The sequence below is a fragment of the Suncus etruscus genome, chromosome 1 (genome assembly GCF_024139225.1).
Source record: "Suncus etruscus isolate mSunEtr1 chromosome 1, mSunEtr1.pri.cur, whole genome shotgun sequence".
Taxonomy (NCBI): domain Eukaryota; kingdom Metazoa; phylum Chordata; class Mammalia; order Eulipotyphla; family Soricidae; genus Suncus; species Suncus etruscus.
The window spans coordinates 60,632,598-60,651,063 of NC_064848.1; the positions used below are offsets into that span (position 1 = coordinate 60,632,598).

The 18,466-nt window shown below is 52.3% G+C and overlaps 1 protein-coding gene across 2 annotated transcripts in view; it reads right to left on the bottom strand.

The window, feature by feature from the left end:
• CNTFR (ciliary neurotrophic factor receptor) overlaps positions 1-3,000 on the bottom strand; it is a 40,100-nt gene extending 37,100 nt beyond the window's left edge. For both annotated transcript variants that reach the window (XM_049773719.1, XM_049773711.1), the window contains exon 1: positions 2,869-3,000. The gene's annotated coding sequence lies outside the window, so the exon portion shown is untranslated. The remainder of the gene's footprint in view (positions 1-2,868) is intronic.
• Between the last annotated feature and the right edge of the window lie 15,466 nt (positions 3,001-18,466).

Genomic DNA, 18,466 nt, shown 5'->3' on the forward strand with positions numbered 1-18,466 from the left:
CCCCTCTGCCATAGGACGCCCACCCCACATTCTACATTCTATAAGGGTCTTGGGAGCCAGTGGTCCAAGAGGAGAGATTATGAGTCTTTTCTTGACCCTGTCAACCACAGAAGGGGATCCAAAATGACTTAGGGGGATGTGTATAGCCCAGGCACAAGTACTCTAGGGCACACACCCCTCCCCTGCCCACCCCGAAGTCTATCCATCAAAGCTTCCCAAACTTCCTGCCAAGAGCCTGATGGTGAAGGAAAGGCTGAGGTCTGAGTGAGCCCCAAATGCTTCATGCAATGATCCAACTTATATTTATTCCCTTCCCATCCACCCCTGGACTAGGCATCTCTTCCTTGGCCAATGAATCCTCCCCAATCAGTGTTGCTAGAATTCTGAGCACAGCAATCCTAGTTGGTCTGAAGGGGAGTTCTGGGCTGCCAGGGTGTCCCCACCATTGCCCCCCAACTATTTCTCCAGACCAGGTGGCAAAGTGTCCCCCTCTCTGTAAGCATGAAAGCAGTAGGCTCCTGAAAAAAGCATGAGGTACTCTCTTGCACTCCTGTGAGGCTCACTCTATGGATTGGGGTGCCTGTTAGTCCGGGTGAAAATACATCTCAGAGTGACACGGGGATGGATTACTTGTGGGGAGCACCATGGTTCTGTGGGGGACTCCCAAACCTGTCTGTCAACCTATGTAGGATCTCAGGTGACTGTGAGGGAAGTCTGCATGTGAAAGCAAGTAACCCCCTGGGCATCCTATGAATCTGAGGGTGAAACCAAGGAGGAGAGAGGCAGGTCACTAACCTAGGAGTCCATGCCATCCTCAGGCTCTTAACATGATTCTAAGAGCGAGAACCCCGGAATGTTCTGGTGAATCTGAGGAAGCTCCAGGATCTTTGTGCAAGCTCAACTGTCAGCACTGGGACCCCAGTGAGTTCTGAGAGAGGCACAAGGTCTCAGGCAGGGAAATGTGGGTCTAAAGGTAAGCCTCCAAACTGGGTTCTCGCAGCAACAGGCACCCCAGAACATAAGTATACATTCGAGTCCCTTTGTCCCCAGGTAAATCTAAGAAAATCCCAAGACCTCCAAATGAAGATAAATGCCTCTACAAATCTGAGTATAAATACCAGGTCCCAGGAGTCTTGCTTGAGTGTGAAAATTTGTTTTTGGACCACACGGGCAGTCTCACTCCCAGCTGTGCTTAAGGGACCATGCAGTGCCAGGGTTGAAACCAGGGCCTCCTGCATGCAAAACACACACTCGGCCCCTTAGATCATCACTCCAGCTTGTAAGTGTGAATTGGAAACTCCTAGTCTTTGTAGGAGGTACCGAGACCCAAAGGAAGCATTAGCTCTGTGAAGAGTGAACTCAGCACTGTGTCACCAGCCCAGAGCTTTGTGTGGGTTTTGACAGTGGGGGGGACACATAGGTCCCTGCAGCCCACCAAATCCTGATTAGTCCCTCAATCCTAAGACTGTGAGCTCTCCAAGCCCCATCTTCACCCACACAATGGCCCACCATCACCCCTAGAGCAGAACGCAAAAAGACACCCCTAGATGCATGGTAATTCATGCCCCCAGATGCACCCACACACCCCGCATTTCAGATCTCCCTCCCATCCACGGCCACACAAAACATCCCCCGTGGCACAGACACCCAACACAGATGCCCCAGGCAAAACAACTATATAGTGAGGCGGCTGGCAGTTCCACACCCAGCGTTGCAGCCCAGCTGCCAGCCACTCAGCCGCTTCTCCACGAGAAAGAGAGAGGGGATGGAAGGAGAAAGAAAATCCAGAATTTGCAACAAGGCGTGAAATAGTCCTGCCCGCCTGATGCTACCGAAGGGGAGGGGGCGGCGGGCGGGCGGGCGCGAGGGCGAGAGGCCAGAGGAGGAACCGCGGGGAAGCGGGGAGCGAGCTCGAGGACTGTCCGTCTGCTGACCTCCCCGCGCGCGGCCCAGCACCCACCCCGGACCCGGAGAGCCACTACTCGGAGTCGCGCCGCTGCCCTCCCCGAGGCCACTATCAGCATCGGCGCGCCAGGCACACACACGGCGGACCCACAAAGCGCCACTCGGGGGGCACAGCACGGGCGAGCGGACTCACCGGACACACAAGGCAGAACTTACAAAGAGACGTGGAGAAGGGCCACTCCGTGGAGCAGACACACACACACAGACACACAAAGACACACACACACACAAACACACACACCTGGATCTACATGGACTCGTGTGTTGGAGAAGGGCCACTTCACGGAGCAGGCACACACACACACACACAGAGACACAGAGACGCACACAGCGACAACAGAGACTCACACACAACACACACACAGAGACAGAGAGACACAGAGACTCACACACACACACACATATACACCCTAAATTCACACGAGTCCGTGTAACTCCATCCATCCATCCACCCATCCCGACGTCCATCCACCGCCTGGAGCCCAGCCGTCAGTCAGTTCACACCCGAAGGCGCTTTGAAGTGCAGATTTGTACCGGGGAAGGAAGCCTCTCCGGCCGGCCAGGCGTGCGGGGGGTCCCAGAAGCCCCCCAGCTCCGCGGTTTTCCACAGCGGAGAGCCGGGGTGAGAGGGGCCTGGGCCGCCCCGGACACCCCACCCCAGGCCGGTGGTCCACCCCACCACCACGCCCAACCCCGGGCGCGCCGGACGTGGGGAGCCGCTGCCCGACACGACGCGACGCGCTCCCTGGCCCCCGAGGGCGGCCGTGGGCAAAGTTTCCGGCCAACTTTGCTCGCGACCCCCGGCCCCACGCGCGTCCCCTTCCCGTCCCTCCGCGCTTCCCGCGCGCACCTTCCCGGGCTGCCGGCTCGAGGGTCCACCGGCCCCGCGCGAGGGCCACTCACCGCGCCTTCGGGCCGCCGGGGCTCCGCGCCGCGCCTCGGGTTCCGAACGGGCCGGACCGTCCGCTCCTCCGCGAGCCCCACGCCGCGCGGGTGCAGCCGCCCTCCGCCTCCCGCCGCCGCCCGCTCTGCACCGGCTCCTCGGCGCTCGGCGGCTTTAACCCCCCCATCCTCCGCCCTCCCGGCCGCCCTCCCTCCTTCCCTCGCCCATGTGACCGCGGGCGCCCGCTCGGCCGCGCGCGCCCTCCTCCCCTGCGCTCCCCTCCTCCTCCTGCCCCGGCTCCCCGCGCCGCCCCGGCCGCGCGCCGCGACCCCCGCCCGCGCCCAGCCCCGCACACTCGCGCTCCGTCCCCTTGCGCCCTGCGCCCTACACCAGGGGTTCCCTCGCCCGGCCCTTCCCCGAGGACGGTGGCCCCCTCCCCGGGCTCGAGCTTCACGCGCGGCCCGAGGAGGCGCGGGGCTCAGCAGCGCGCACGCACATCCATCCACACCCACCCCGCCGGTCCGGTCCCCGCGGGCCCGCCGGGGTCGCCTATGCTGCGCCTCTCGGCCGCGAGCGCAGACTCCACGCCACGCACGCTCAGGCTCCAGCTGGCTGGCTGGCAAGCGCCTCCTCGGGCATCCTGGCTCGCCGAGCCAGGGCCCACTCGCGGGTCCTCTCTCCTCGCGTCTCCTCCGCCGAGAGCCCTCAGGCCTCGCTTGAGGCGCAGATGGCCGGTGTGTCCCCATCTCGCCCCTAATGCTACGGCTCCCATCAATAAACCCGTACCCTCCCTCCTTCTGAATCACAGACAGCAAACGCACACACCCTCCCCGGAAAGTGCGCCCAGCAGGATCCCCTGGGGGAAGAGGCTTCGAAATCCAAGCCTTGGACTCCCAACCCTCTCTGCTGACACACTGCCCTCTGCTTCCTCGCCTCCTCACCCTCTGCAAGTGGTCTGGATAGAAATTTCCACCAGAATGAAAGGGGGCAAGAAGGAGTGAACCTCCTGGAGGTTAACCCCCCCCCCCGCAGTCTTTCTTAGGCAGCCTGGACCTCTGGGGAGTGGGGGTGCTCCTGGGCCTCTGGTCTCACTACCACGTGGGAAGTTAAGTTTAGATCATCCAACCAACCGGGTTGTAGGCCCTCTGAGCACACGGAAAGGGTACATAGGAAAGGTGGGGGACATGGGTCACCCTTAGCCTGATCCTCCTGACTTTGACTCCTAGTGCCTGAGTTTTGCCCCTCAAGGGAAATGCTGGAGGTTGGGGGACCCGAGGCGAGAAGAAAGGAAAGAAGAAAAATTCTTGCTCTTTCCCCCACACCCTTCCACAGAGAACTGCCCAGAGCAGAGTGCCTGGGCCTTTTCCCAACAAATGCCTGAGGGACTCCCACTGCAGAGGAAAAACCTTTCTGCTGCTACCAGGTTTTCACTTTCACTTCCCTGGCAGCAAAATCCCCTCTGTGCCACGGAATGGAGCCGGCAGGGCTGAAGCACAGAGAGGGCTGGTACTGAACTTGAGGACACACAGTGAATCCTGGCTTCCGCAGTGTCCAGCAAGATGCCACACAGCTTTCCTTCCCCCCACAGCATCCTGAGGCCTGGGCTATGGACCAAATCCAGGTATGGATGCCAGAAAAGGACTGGGGTGTGGTCAGCATGCATCTGCAGAGAAAGTGGTAAGAGAGCGAGGAAGGGACAAAGTGGAATTGTTCAGTCCTGGGCCACGTTTAGTCCTGGCCAGGTTTGGCAATCCTGGAGCACCCTCCCTCCCCTCTAGGGGAGGACGGCAGTGGAGATCCAAGGGCGACCTGACTGAGTTCTTCCGTGTCCGATCCATCCTCTTTCTGCCAGTTTGAGAAGAGGGTAAGAGTGAATGTGGCCCAGACCAACACGCCCCTTTCACCCCTGTCTGAAGACACGGGGGTCTGTGGCACTCAGAGCTGTGTAGTTCGGGGGTGCTGGGATAGGGTTCACACAGGACAACCAAAGTCCTGGAGCCGGACTATCTGTGTGTCGAAGGATGAATTAGGAGGGACGCCTGCCGGACCCCTTAGGGGCGCGATTCGGTCCGCGGCTCCTCCGGGCGCTTGGAAGCGGCTGAGGCGCCCGCTTCTCCGGGGCCGCAGCGACACCTGGCGGGTGAGACGAGTCACACGCTTCCCCTCTGGCAGCGGCTCCCACCGACTCGACAATCCCGCTCAGCCCCTTTCCCTTTCTCCCCTCACCTCTGTACCACTGTCCTGCTCAGAATAGATCTATCCCTCCGGATGACCTGGATCAACGGATTCTCGCCGGCTTCTACTCTGACCTCTTCTAGAGAGAACCTTCTGTCTGCTACAGAACAGAACTTTGAGTTTCCTGAGTCTGGAGGGTGACTCTTAGAGGGTCTTCACACTGGAATGGGGGTCTGTCTGAGGCAGGTATTTCCAGACAGGCTGCAAAACCCTGGAGGATTTTTTTTTTTATCTCCATCAAGCTGTATTAAGTGCCCTCATGGCTGGATCTCCCCAGTACTCAACCAGAATTATCCTTCAGCCAAACCCTGTTTCCTGAGACACTCTCCTCTCAAGCCCACCCAATCTTCCCTTCCTGGAAGTAATGCCCCAGTATAGAAGCCATAGTGTCCTGCAAATGATGGCACTCCAGGATTTCAGTACCCTGGAATTGGGGGAGAGTTCCTTGATTTTGAGTCTGTCCTTTTAGTGGTGTTTTGGAGTTTGCTTTGTTTATTGCCACATCCAGAGGTGCTCAAGGCTTACTCTGGGCTCTCTCGGCTCTGGGCTCAGGGGATCATATGCAATGCCTGAGATTGCACTGAGGTCGGCAATCCTCTGCTTTTACACCCAAAAATAAAACTACTCTGGATCTGTAGCAAGATTTTGGGCTTCATCCTGCTCCTGGCAGGTGACAACTTGACCCACCTCCCACTGTCTACATCAGGAGTCAACTTCTGAATAGCAAGGACCCGTCCCCCTCAGCTGCTGGTTTCTTCAGAGGACAGAGAGCCCCACTCCCACTTCCTGAGTTCTGCCTTTGTGGTGGGGTCTTTCAGGTACCACGATTTGGGGGTGGGTGAGAGGGGGGTCAGGCCACACCGCAGGGGCTATTCATGGCTCTGCACTTAGGAATCAATCTGGCAGACTCAGCGAACCATCACTAGGGATGGGCCTAAGTCAGCTGCTTGCAAGGCAAGGGCCCTACCCACCCGCGTTATTTTTCTCAACTGCTACATCAAAAAGTTCTACCTGGCAACACCTGCCTAGTGGAAATTCAACGGCACATACACACATCCAGGTCTGACCTCCCCAAACATGTAGGCAGACCCAGATGCAAGTAGACACCAAGTCCATCCCTCTCCCCATCCAGCTTCACCAGGCAGCATAGAGGTCAGGGTCCCCCACAGGGGTTTGGGAAGCAACGTGGCCCAGAAGGGCGCTCCCTTCCCCCAATCACACACTTCCACGCCACACAGGCAGGCGCACACACTAAGTACACACTGTGTCACCCAGGCGCATACTCAGAGTATTAAGTGCTCGCAGTCACACCAAGTCCCACTTTAGGGTTTGGCGGGTCGCGGCGGGCTCCGGGAGGCAGTTACGTAAAAGTCCTCACCGGCTCCTCTCGCTCCCCCTCTCCGCCCCCCCTGCTTCCTAGCGCAGTGCCAGCGCCCGGGGCGGCTTGGCCGGGACCCGGGAACAGCTCGGCCTCGGAGGCTCCAGGCGCCGAGAAACCCGATCCCGACATAGCCCCAGGCCGAGCCAGGGAGGGGAGGGGGCAGAGCTTGTGCGCACACCCCCACTCAGGCCCAGCCTCCCCGGGATGGTTCACCCCCTTCACCCCCATCCTCAGACTGCTCCTTCAGCCCACAGGGAACCACCGCACTCATCACACACACACACACACACACACACACACACACACACACACACACACACACACACACACACACACTCTTCCTTCTCTCCTCTCTCCTCTCTCCCTCTCCTCTCTCTCCCTCTCCTCTCTCTCCCTCTCCTCTCTCCTCCTCCTCTCTCCTCCCCCCCTCCTCTACTGGAATCCCATGATCATTCCTAAATGCTCCCTGACTCTGTCCACTTCTAGTACCAGAAATAGGGTAACCATTCCCTAAAGGCAAATAGAAAAGGGGAGAAAGATACATTTACAATTAAAACACCCCAGTTTTTTCCCTAGTTTGCCTCTAATTCTTCTGGAGAGATGCTGAGAAGTGAACGGGGGTGCTAGGAGCAACCTCAGTTTTGCTTGGTACAACCTGTAGGATATTAATTAGCCTTGCAATTGGTGAAAGCAGGATTAATCCCTGGTACCTTATATAGTTCTCTGAGTATGCCAAGAGTGATCCCTGAGTACAACCCCTTATGGGCCTTTTCCCACCTCAGTCTTTGTCAGAATCCCAGAGGATCTTCTAGGATGTCCACTGCTTCCCTTCTCCTAACCCATTCACCTTCACCTCCACCTTCCTTAAGGAAGTTCTAACTTCCCTCTAACCCCAGCTCCTCCAGTTTCACTGAAAAGGAAGTTTGAGAGCAATCTGACACATTGAAAATTAAATCCCTGAAGGGAAAATTCAGAGATTAGGAAACACCACCAAATCAGGAATCCGAGAAGAGGAAGAGGCAGAGAGCCTGGCTGTCCCTTACCACACACCACCCCCCTCTACACAACCTCCACCCCACTTCACAGCCCAGACTTGATTTTTCACAATAATTCTTGAGAATCTGCCTGGGCTGCCCAGAACCAGGCAGGAAGGGAATTTCCTCCTATGTTCTTGTTAATGAACAAAATATTTCATGTTGGAATTCCTTCTCTGCCCCCAGCCCTGCTTCTCTAGAACCCCCCTAGCCTGACTAGGCAGGAACACTGCTCAGAGACAGTCACAGGGAAGGGGAAGCCCCCCACAAGGGGAAGCATGATGCGCATTGGGGTCATCCTTTTAAATAAATAATTAGGGTGGTTTTTTTTTTCTTTTAAGTTTTGGCTAAAACTACCCACTCTGGTGGCTGCTTCCCAGAATGGGCGGCAGGCGGCCGGCGGAGCTGTCCCGAGGCCCAGGACATGCCCCCCCACCTCCCCACCCCCCGGGCAAGGAGCCTTCCCCAAGTTGTTTTCCTGGTCTCTTCCTCTTGGATGTTGTGATTATTAATCACATTTTCCATTCACAGGCTCAGTCCAGACCCCCTCCCCCTGGGGTCAGGGCTGGACAGAGGAAAGAGGACCAAGCTTCACAGGATGAGTTGGGGACAAGATGGGCAATGACCCTGATCTTGGCTGCTCCAAAAGATGCTGTCAGCAGCCGTCACAGATGGTTCCCACCCCATGCTTGTGCACAGCAGAACCATACTCCACACAAGCAGAGGAGAAAAAAATGGACAGGTGGCCAGTTTGCACAATACTCAGCTTCTCTGGGTGCCTGATTTTATAGATAGGGAAGTGACTCAGAAAGGGGGAGTCATTTGCTCAGAGTCACACAGCATTTAGTAGTGATAGGGCCAAAGCAGGATTCCTGGAATGTGGGTGGTCCTTCTACTTCAGGTTTTTTTGGGCCACACCCATTTGATGCTCAGGAGTTACTCCTGGCTAAGCGCTCAGAAACTGTCCCTGGCTTGGGGGGACCATATGGGACACCGGGGGATCGAACCACGGTCCTTCCTTGGCTAGCGCTTGCAAGGAAGACACCTTACCTCTAGCACCACCTCACCGGCCCCCCCTTCTACTTCTAAGGTAAGAAGATGCATATGAGTATTGATCACAACTATATGCCAAGCACCTGACAAATTCTATCTAATTGGTTTATGATCTGCATAAACCAGATAAACAAGAATCCCTGTCTTCTCAAAGAGACAGACCAGGAGCCAGAGAGATAGCATAGCAGTAGGGCGTTTGCCTTGCACATGGCCAACCCAGAAAGGAGATGGTGATTCGATTCCTGGCATTCCATATGGTCCCTCGAGCCTGCTGAGGCAATTTCTAAATTCAGAGCCAGGAGTACCCCTGAGCGCCCCCGGTGTGACCCAAAAATCAAAAACAAAAAACAAATCAAAGAGAAGGACCAGCTAAAACTCTAATCACTGCTAGACAGTATTGTGCAAGATCTGCTAAACTGTATAGATATCTAGTCTATCTGTCCATAGCATGTGGTGCTGCATTCCGCTCCTAAATATATAATCCAATGAAATTGTTATGCATATATTCAGTAAGACTACTTAGCAATTTTATTGATAATGGTCTTAAACTGGAAACAGTCCAAATGAAAAGAGTTTGATATAGTTAAGCAATGGAAAAGAGCCAACAATATAGCAATACACAACAAAAATGAATAAAACTCAGAGACAAATGTTGAGGCAAAGAAAAACAGTAAACACAAAAGCACATATTAAAAAAAAGCACATATGAAATAAATTATTTTATTTATAAAAGATTCAAGTATAGGAAAAACTCATTTATTGAGATAGAAATTAGATTGCAGCTATCTTCACTGGGAGTAGGGAGTACAAAACACTATATATATTCATATATGTATATATTCAATATGTATGTTCTATATATGCTTAAAAATTGTTTTTGCTTTTTGGGCCACAACCAGTGACATTCAGGGATTACTCCTAGCTCGGCACTCAGAAATTACTCCTGGCTTGGGACACCATATGGGATGCTGGAAGATGGAACCGCAGTCCATCCTAGGTCAGCTGTGTTCAAGGCAAAAGCCCTACTGCTGTGCCACTGCTCAGGCCCCTATATGTTCAATTTTTACCTACATTGGGACCAGCGAGATAGTATAGCATATAGGGCATTTGACTTACACATAGCCAATTCAAAATCTTTTATTTTGTTTTTGCCTTTTTGGGGGACTGCACAGATGGTGCTCAGGAGTTACTCCTGGTTCTGTACTTATGAATTACTTCTGGTGGTACCTAGGTGTTCATTTGGAAAGCTGCAGATTGAACCAGGGATGGCAGCATGCAAGGCAATACCCTATCTGCTGTACTACTCCTATCCCAACAACACAAGTTGTTTTTTTTTGGGGGGGGTCACACCCGGCAGCGCTCAGGGGTTAATCCTGGCTCTATGCTCAGAAATCGCCACTGGCAGGCACAGGGGACCATATGGGGTGCCGAGATTCAAACCACCGTCCTTCTGCATGGAAGGCAAATGCCTTACCTCCATGCTATCTCTCTGACACCAGCCAACAACACAAGTTCTATCCTCAGCATCCCATATGGTCTCCATGCTTACTAGAAGTAATTTCTAAGTATAGAGCCAATGAGCATAACCAGGTGCTCTCCCCCCTTAAAAAGAATATAAATCGGTGGAGAGGAGGAAGACTTGGGACATTGGTGATGGGAATGTTGCACTGGTGATGGGTGGCGTTCTTTACATGACTGAAACCCAAACACAATCATGTATGTAATCAAGGTGTTTAAATAAAAAAAAAAAGATTTAAAAAAAAGGATATAAATCAACCCTAAAGTTTACATAGTTTATTGGTTTATTTATTGTTTATTTACTTATTTTTGGATTAGAGTCCATACCAATTGATGCTCAGGGATTACTCAAGGATGCTCAGGGATACTCAAGGATTACTCTTTTTTTTTTTTTTTTTTTTGGTTTTTGGGTCACACCCGGCAGCTCTCAGGGGTTACTCCTGGCTCCATGCTCAGAAATCGCTCCTGGCAGGCTCAGGGGACCATATGGGTAGCCGGGATTCGAACCAATGACCTTCTGCATGAAAGGCAAACACCTTACCTCCATGCTATCTCTCCGGTCCCAAGGATTACTCTTGACATTGCTCAGGTGACCAATATGGGATGCTGAGACTCTAACCCTGGTTGGTTGCATGTAAGGCAAGCCCACCATTCTATTCTGGTTCCACTCTTTACTTTTTGCCCAAAAAGAAAACAAAGTCTGAACTGCAAAGTTGAAAAATCCCCTGGGTGTGAGAACCAGAAAGCTAGTACAGCACTTAAGTCAATTGCTCCAGCACCCCTCATAGTCCCCTAAGTACCAGCAAAAGTGATCCCAATCGACAGAGCTAGGCATAATCCAAAACACCACCAGTTGTGGCCTTAAAATGAAATTAAAACACCCTGGGACCAGAGAGATAGTACAGAGATGAAGTCATTTGCCCTTCATGCCCCACCAGTTTAAACCCCTGAGGTCACTCCCAAGTACAGAGCCAGCAGTACCTCTGAGCCTCACTGGGTGTGGCCCTAAGCCCCTTCAAAAAAGAAACTTGGGGGCCAGAGAGATAGCACTGCAGTAGGGCATTTGCCTTTCACACAGCCAACCCAGGATGAATCTGGGTTTGATTCCTGGCATCCCATATGGTCCCCTGAGCCTGCCAGGAGTGATTCTGAGCCCAGAGCTAGAAGTAACCCCTGAGCGCCACAGGGTGTGGCCCAAAAGTCCAAAAAAAAAAAAAAAATAAAGGAACATCTGTATTAGGAGAGTGATCATTCTGTCTAACATCACATCACATGATGCTCTCCAGACAATGGGGGAGGGGGAAAGTCCCTGCTGGGAAAGAATCAGGCTATGGTGGGGTAGGGGCAGGAGGGAAACTGGGTAGACGACAGAAGTGGACACTGGTGAAGGGATGGGCGTTAGAACATTGTATGCCTGAAACTTATTAATGAATAACTTTGTAACTCTGTAATCAATGTGATTTATTTAAAAAAGGTAATAATGGGGCCGGCGAGGTGGCACTAGAGGTAAGGTGTCTGCCTTGCAAGCACTAGCCAAGGAAGGACCACAGTTCAATCCCCCATCTTGATCCCCGGCGTCCCATATGGTCCCCCCAAGCCAGGGGCAATTTCTGAGTGCTTAGCCAGGAGTAACCCCTGAGCATCAAACGGGTGTGGCCCAAAAAAACAAAACAAAACAAAAAAAGTATTAATAACAATAAGGAAAAGCTCCTGGAGGATCAGGGAAATAAAAGGCTGCAAGGGACTAGGTTTCAATTCCCTCAGGGACCAGAGGATCCTGAGCATTTCAGGGAATGAGCCTTGAGCATGAAACCAGGAGAAGGCCCTGAGCATGACTGGTATAGGCTAAACCTCTCTCCATAATTAAAACAACAACAACAACACAAAAAAATCTGGTCAAAAAAAAAAATCTGGTCAGATAGTACAGCAGGTAAACTGCTTGCCTTGTACAGGGCTGAACTAGATTCTATCCCTGGCATCCCATATTGTCCCCTGAGCAGCACTAAAAGTGATTTCTGAGTGGGAGTCAAGAAAAAACCCTGACCACCACTGGCTATGGCTCAAAAATTAAACAAGCAAACATAAAGACCAAAATTTAAAAAGAATATATTTTAAATAATAATTCTGGGGTTGAAGCAATAGTACTGTGAGTAGGGCATTTGCCTTGCACACTTGCACAGGTTTAATCCTCGGCATCCCATATGGTCCCCTGAGCCTACCAGGAATGATTCCTGAGCACAGAGCCAGGAATAACCCCTGAAGCACCACGCCCCAAAACTAATAATAATAATAATATTTAATTATTGTTATTCCTTGAAGAGGCCAGAGAGCTAGTATAGGGGTTATCTTGTCTTCAATTTGGCCGACCTGGAATTGATCCCTAGCACCCCATATGGTCCCCTGAGCACTCCCCGGGAGTGGATCCCAGAACACAGAGCCAGAAGTAAGCCCTGAGCCCAGCTGGGTGTGGCCTAAAACAAAACAAACAAACAGACCAAAAAAAAAAAAAAATCCCCTGAATAACCGGGAAATAGCTCAGTGGCAGAGTGTTTGCTATGCATGTGTACAGCCCTGGGTTTGATTCCCAGCACACCAAAAATCAGTCTAGTCAATAAACAAAGTTCCCTGGAACTGAGCCTGTGGTTGCAGAGCGCTCAAAGCCCTTGGTCAGATTCCAATCTCCTGCACCACTTGCTTTCCCCAGTACCACTAGGGTTGCCTCAGCCCAAGCACCACAGTGAGTGTCCTCCGCAACAACAATAAAATTAATAATTTTTCATAAAAAGAGAACACTATACAAGTAGGTATACAATTTATCCCCCAGCCCCCTCAGGCAAGAGGTGACAACCTAACATCTAAAAGAGCCTAGATTGAGCCCCTTTGTTCTTTCTCATGGCACCCTGTTTTTTCTGTTCTATGTGCTCTGTGTTTGGCAGGTACTAGTGAAGTCCTTGAGCTCTTTCTCTGACCCCAGGTAGCCAGGGCTGGATGTGGCACAGAACAGGTGCCCTAACATTTGAAAAAAGAAATGGAGGACCCGGAGAGATAGCACAGCGGTGTTTGCCTTGCAAGCAGCCGATCCAGGACCTAAGGTGGGTTGGTTCAAATCCCGGCATCCCATATGGTTCCCAGTGCCTGCCAGGAGCTATTTCTGAGCAGATAGCCAGAAGTAACCCCTGAGCACCGCCGGGTGTGGCCCAAAAACCAAAAAAAAAAAAAAAAAAAAAAAAAAGAAAAGAAAAGAAATGGAGGCCATACCTATAGTACTCAGGGTTTACTCTTTTTTTTTGTTTGTTTGTTTTTTGGGCCACACCCGGCGGTGCTCAGGGGTTACTCCTGGCTGTCTGCTCAGAAATAGCTCCTAGCAGGCACGGGGAACCATATGGGACACCGAGATTCGAACCAACCACCTTTGGTCCTGGATCGATTGCTTGCAAGGCAAACACTGTTGTGCTATCTCTCCGGGCCCAGGGTTTACTCTTGGTTCTTTGTTCAGGGATTACTCCTGGTCACATTCAGGAGAGCATATGTGATGCCAGGGGTCAAACCAGAGTCAGTCAAATGCAAGACAATCTCCTAAACCCCTGTATGATTTCTTCAGTCCTGAAAAAAAAATGTCTAAATTAATGATAAATGAGTGAATGAATAAATGATACCAACCAGCAAGGTAGTCAGCATTGGCCTACACCCCTGTAACAGGTAAAGGAGCCTAGTTGAATCAGTCACTAACTCAATTGACAGAAAAGAAGGCAAGTTATGGGATTAATCATGGACAGAGTGAGACAACCTTTAGGGCCTCAGATATCACATCATGAAGGGCTTTTAGTGACAAGGTCACGCAGGACTGGAGAGACATAAAGTAGGTAAAGATAGAGGCTGCCTCTGGGCTGCTGAGCCTTGAGCAAGGTAGCAACTGGAGGTAGGGGAGCCAAGGAGGAGGTATTGCAGTACCCTCAGAGACAGACTTCTGCCATATCTTCCTTGGGCATGGCTGTGGGGTTTGAGAGAGGATAGGGGATCTGGAGATAGCATAGGGGTTAAGCTACTCACCTCACATGCAGCTGGCCCTGATTCAATCTCTGGCACCACATATGGTCCTTCAAGCACCAACAGGAGCAATCTCTGAGCACAAAGCCAGAAGGAAGCCCTGAGCACAACCGGATAGGGACCAAATTTCCTCAACAAAAGAGAAAGATAAGACCGGAACTCATGGACCAGCGGGGAGGTGCTCAGATATCTGAAGGAACTCCCAAGTTCCCCTATATACAAGCTTCCTTGACTTAGTCCTGTGTCTTAGTCCTGTGTCTCCACTCCCAAAAATATCCCCACCCAGGTGATCCTGGGATTTGAGCTAAGTTTGGAAAGAGAAGCAGGGAAGGTGCAGAGCAGGCCTGAGGGCATCTTAACACCCAGAAAATCCTATGCTCTGGGCCTTGTCCATGACAGGGACAAATACTTCTTGGCAGCCTGCAGTCTCAGATTCTACTGTCTATGATGGGAATGGCGTTTTAATATTCACACAGCCCTTGGTACATCCAAGCTTCCCATCCCTGGGGCAAGGAGCAGGAAGGACCAGAAAATAAGGGCCCAAGGTCTGTGTGGGAAAGTGGGAGAGGGGTTTGAGATTTGCAAATCACAGCTGCAGTTTTCCTTCTGTGTCACAAAAAATTACATAAAATGAATCCCCAAAGCACCAGGTCCCCCCAGAAAGCTCTGCACCCCCAGAAAGCTCTGATCTCCCTCTCTGTTGATTCTGTCTTCAAAGGTGCCTCCTCCTGGCCCACCCAGAATCTGACCCAGACTCCAGCAACAGGGCCCAAGGTCTGATGTCCTGATAACAGGACTGAGGATTTTAGCAGGTCTAATGGGGACCTGTTGCTTCTGAGATTGGCTCCTTGCCAGCCAGCATTTTCCCAGGGAAAGAGGAGAGGGAAGAAAAGAGGCCCCAACTTCCTCTCCCTTCATTCCACTCCCTCCACTCCAGTTGTGCTGATTGCAGAAGACAGAAAACACAGAGACTGGCAGAGGATTGACAGTCACCAAGTCCCCATGGAGACCTACAGAGGCAGAGGAGAAGTTGAAGAGGGAAAATTGAATTAAATTCCATTCAACAGACATTTATTAGCACCTACTGTGTGCCAGGCCCAGAGGGAACATTGTGTCCAAGAGCACAGCCAACTCCTGGGGTTTGGCACCAGCTGCTTGGGGGGGTGATAGTGTCATTCACTGGGGTGGAGGGAGTGACATGTTCAGTTGAAGACACTGTGGGGTGGTGGCCAGGGGAACACATGCGTCCTCCAGGCATTGAGAGAAAGCTGCTGACAGGCTGGGGTGTGAAGCTCCCATTCCACAGCTGCTGGGGCACTGGGAATTGGGACCCCTCAGGTGGCCGCACATTGGTCAGTTTCTCAGATTGATTTGGCCCCTGGGAGAGATAGAGATGGAAAGACTCAAAGGAGATATCTCAGGGAGCCAGCCAAGCATATCTGCACATGTGCACATGGGGGAGCCCTGGGGTCAACCCAGCCCTGCACAATATCCTGGAATACCACGTGTGTGATCCCACCCCCCCAAAAAAAAAAGAAACAGTTAAAAGACTGAGAGGAAGAGGAGGAAAGTGAGCCAGGGGTCTGGGTGCACAGGAGAGGAGCGTGGGGAGGTCAAGAATGATCTGCAGGGCTGAGCATCTGAGAGGACCTGGCAGGCACGGGGATGGCTTCAGGGACCCTCTTATGCTGTGGTGTCAAGTGTCCATCAGCACTTCCCAGAGTGGGTCATACACCAGGCCCCCCTCCACACACACACATGTTGCGGACATATGCATCCAAACCAGGTTTGGTCCCCAGCATCCCATATGATTCCGAATCAGCCTGGAGTGATCCCTGAGCCAAGAGCATGCCCCCGTGTGACTCAAAACCAAATAAATAAATAAAACAGTGGGGGAAAAAAGGTATATGCATTTCCAGGGAGTTGCTAAAAAATTTTTTTGGGGGGTCTGGAAAGGGAGGCACTATGCCAAGAAGTGCGAGAATCTCTGGCTTTCCCCACTGTGTCCTGGGCCCTGCTAACTCTAGGAACCTAGAACAGCCAGGCACAAGGGCAGAAGTATATGAACCAGAGCCCTTGTCCCCAACTTCCATTCCTGCACCCTGATTTCTGGTCTCCTCAGGGTTTCTGCATCTTTCTCGAGCCCATAAGCCCATAGCGGCTGGCTGTGAAACTAGGGGGTAATTGAAAGCAGGGCCAAGACATTAGGAACCATAACGCTGACGCCCCAGCTCCCCAGGATAGCTCCTGGTTTTCTTCTTATCCCCATTCTCCCCGCTGCTGACAGCACAGTTCCCTTCAGCCCCCACCAGCTGGGCTAATGACCCTCCTCCCCAAATCCAGCAGAAGGCCCTCCCACCAGAAAAAGCACCCAGAGCGAGCCGCTGGGCCCCTGAGGACCTGTTTCCTGTGTTCAGACCTCCTTAGTGTATGCTCTACTACCCCCCACATCGAAGGGTCCCTAAATTCTAATCTAATTTTTTTTTTATGGCAGAGCCTCTCCTGAGGATTGAACAACACGAAGAATTGCTCAATAGTAAAAGGGAAACGGGTGGGGGGGGGGAGATAGGAAGTGGGGGGTGGGGACTGGGGTATCCCTCCAACAAGCAGATACTCAGTAAGTGTGCAAAGAAAACAAGGATTTGAAAATCCAGGACTAGAGTAGGTGCTAAGGGCTGAGTGCTGTCTCAAGCTTCATCCCTGGTAGCACACAAGCTCCTGGACGCAGAGCTGGTGGTAGCCTCTTCCAAGTGTGACCCCCAAATCAAACCCTAGGACCAAAAGTTGGCCACAGCCCTGAAGCTGATCCAAGGTTTTGGGAATATCTTCAGCATCTATCCTGCTTTTAAGCAAGGGCACAAAGCTGGTGTTTGCTGATCATATGCAGGGTGCCCTGGACAGATACCTAATTATTTCAGGACCCCTACCCCATGGGGACATTTCTGACAACTTTGTCTCAGTCAATCTCTCTTCTCAGCTCTTTGATGAGGTTGTGGGGTGCAGCTCCTAGTTTGGTGTTTACTGGCTGCATAGCCTCAGGCTAGTGACCTCACGTCTAGGCCCCCATCATCCCATTAGGAGTGAAATGGGCTTATAATAGCGCCTATTTTCTGGGGCTGTGGTGTAGATGCTATGCAATGAGATAATCCAATCACGTGCTTAGTGGCAGCATGCTTTTGGGGGGCGAGCCCCCTTTCTCCTGGCTTTGCCTTGTGTCACTTTGCAGCTGGGTTTCCTCCTCTATCCTCCCCTATCCATGCCCCCCCCATTCCCCTCTTTCCTGATTTCTCAGCCTCTACTGCCTTTGGCTCTGCAAGCAACCCCCACCACAAGCCCTATTTGACCCTGCTCCAACCCCCTTGGCACTACTGGCCCAGGTGGGGTGTCCAGAGACGTTTTGAATACAAACACCAAATTCCTGACAGGAGCTCATGCCCAGGCCTGACAAGGGTGAATCACAGTCAGTTGGTGGGAAACGCAATGGCGTCTGTGTCCTATTCTGGCTGGGCAGGAGCGCGGGGGGCTCAGCTGGCACCTTCTTCAAGGAGGGGGGACTTGCCCTGACGCCTCTGGCCGCCTCCACACCTGGGCCTAAGCCAGATCCCCCAATGTGTGGAGCCTGCCTGAAAGTATGCAGCATGGGGACAGAGGCTTCCACCCCACCCAGGGTGGCTTCCTTGGCCTACCTGCACCCCCAGGTTTGAACTGCGCCTCCTGGACTCAGGCCCAAACTGTAGCCCTCCAGTTGGTGTTTTCTCTGCCACTGGTCTGTGAGTTTTTGTCCCTTTCTGGCTCTGAGACTCAATTCTACTCCTGCATGTCCCATCTCTGTGTCTTTAGTTCTATGGCTGCCTCTCTACAACATCTCTCTCTCTCTCTCTCTCTCTGCAACATCTCCCCCCCCCCCCTCTGACTCACCCCCCTCTCTAATATTTAAGCATTTATTTGAAAAGGAAAGGAGGCAGAACCCCTCTGGGGTTGAAGCTAAGTGTTTATTCAAAGCAAAGAGAAAGTAGCAAAGACACAGCTGTGAGCACAAGTAGGGGGTGTCCAAGGGGGAACGCTCTGTCCCTTCTCGCTTGGAACCTTGGTCCCTGACTTTGGCACAGAGCTGTCCTTCCCTGTCACCCCCCCCCCAGGAGCTGTTGGGGACAGGAAACGAGGGTGTCATCTCTTGAACAAAAGAGGAGAAAGGAATGGTAGGGAGGACTCAAAGACCTGAGCATTTCCATGTCACTATGGGTGTGTGGAGGCAGAAAGAAAAAAGATGAGGTGCTCAATAAATATAAGAAAAGGGGGGCTGACAGGACCCCCAAGACAGAAACTGAAACTGGAGCAGGCAGGAGCATG